Consider the following 1610-nt stretch of genomic DNA (forward strand, 5'->3'; position numbering starts at 1 on the left):
TTATTAGTCTAGAAATCTTCAAGAATTATTTTTAGTATGACAAATTGGTCTCTTTATCATTTTTAATCAAATTTTTAAATTGGTTTTTTTTTTAATGAAATTGTATCTAGGTTAAAAAGAAAATTCGAATGCTCTTAAGATGACTATATAAAGTTAGAATCAAAAGAAAATTCTACCAAATTTGACGAGTTCACTTCATCACATATGGGTAATCTATTCTTAAAAAGCTCATTGTTGTAGCTAATTAAATTATGTTTTTTTTTTAAATGTTATTCAGCCTTCTATATTTGATCTAGCAAAACATTATATTTCACTGTAGAACAAGTAGCATGAATAATGGTGAAAACTCAGGTGCAGTCAACTTCACGTGAAGTTGATAGTTAAGAGTCGTTAAATGAATTGACTGATTTGACTAAATTTTCATCTAACGATTTTCAGTTATTAACTTCACGTGAAGTTGACTGCACCTGAATTTATACCATACACTCCGAAAAGGACGGTCCAAATTAAATGAGATGAGATATGAAGAAATGGAAAACCTGAAACCGAGATGACAAAGAAGAAAATGCATCCCGAAGTTATCTTAGCCATCTTTTTTAACAAGTTAATTCGATGCGATTAACTATTAATTGTGATAATGTCTCTGTTATTGTGTATGTAATTTCAAGAAGTTAAAGGGTATATATAAGTGGACATTCATTTTACAATGTCTAAACAGTTTTAACTTCATTGATTTTTATTTATTTTATATATTAGCGATGGCCCATATACTATATCATACACACAAGCACGCAAACTTTTAATTTGTATCTTATGAGATTAATAGGAACGAACAAAGTTTAAATTAATTCTATAATCATTTATTCTTCTGTGTTTTCATTTATTCTGTTTTTAGTATCAAACTCTTTTACTTGCAGGATTTTGTAAAGCAAATAACAAAAACAAAAAAATGAAATTATTATTTTTATTATTTTCATATAAAATCCTAAAAAACAAAAAATACTAAAAATAATATTACAAAAAAATTTTCTTAAATGAGATAAATCATGATCACTTAAAAGACTTGTACTCTTATTATATGATTAACAAGAAGAGGTACGTGAGTAATTATATGATTATATTCTGATCTATTATGTCCTCTTATAAATATATAATATCTCTAATATGTTTATTAAGTGTAAAATTTGTTTTTGATGATAAATGTATTTATATTTTTTTATTAGTATTTTAACAACTAAATAGACTAATCTATTTATGTGTATCTGTGTCTATATTGAGATAATAAATAAACATAAATGATAGAATAGAACTTTAATACCATATCATAAAATTATTCATTTCAAAAATTTAAATTGATAAGAGAAGATAATATTAATGGTTATATCTCTAACAGTCTCAAATAAATATATCTAACTATGATTTTGTACATGGATTAAGAAAATAACTTAAAACATCTTGCTTTTTGTTATGAAATTAATTTTTTAAAAATTTTAAGTTGATAAGAGCTCTTCACATGTGCATGTAAGAGAAGTTTTTGAATTTGCATAAATTTTTTTATAGTGACTTTTTTTTCTTATGTTAATTTTTTTTAGGAGATAAACTCTAAATTT

At 24.0% G+C, this 1610-nt stretch overlaps 1 long non-coding RNA gene across 1 annotated transcript in view; it reads right to left on the reverse strand.

Moving 5' to 3' along the window:
- The window catches only part of LOC110266500, a 1941-nt gene extending 1129 nt beyond the window's left edge, over positions 1-812 (reverse strand). Inside the window, exon 1 of the long non-coding RNA XR_002353906.1 lies at positions 540-812. This is a non-coding gene — a long non-coding RNA (uncharacterized LOC110266500). The remainder of the gene's footprint in view (positions 1-539) is intronic.

The sequence above is a fragment of the Arachis ipaensis genome, chromosome B09 (genome assembly GCF_000816755.2).
Source record: "Arachis ipaensis cultivar K30076 chromosome B09, Araip1.1, whole genome shotgun sequence".
Classification (NCBI taxonomy): Eukaryota; Viridiplantae; Streptophyta; class Magnoliopsida; order Fabales; family Fabaceae; genus Arachis; species Arachis ipaensis.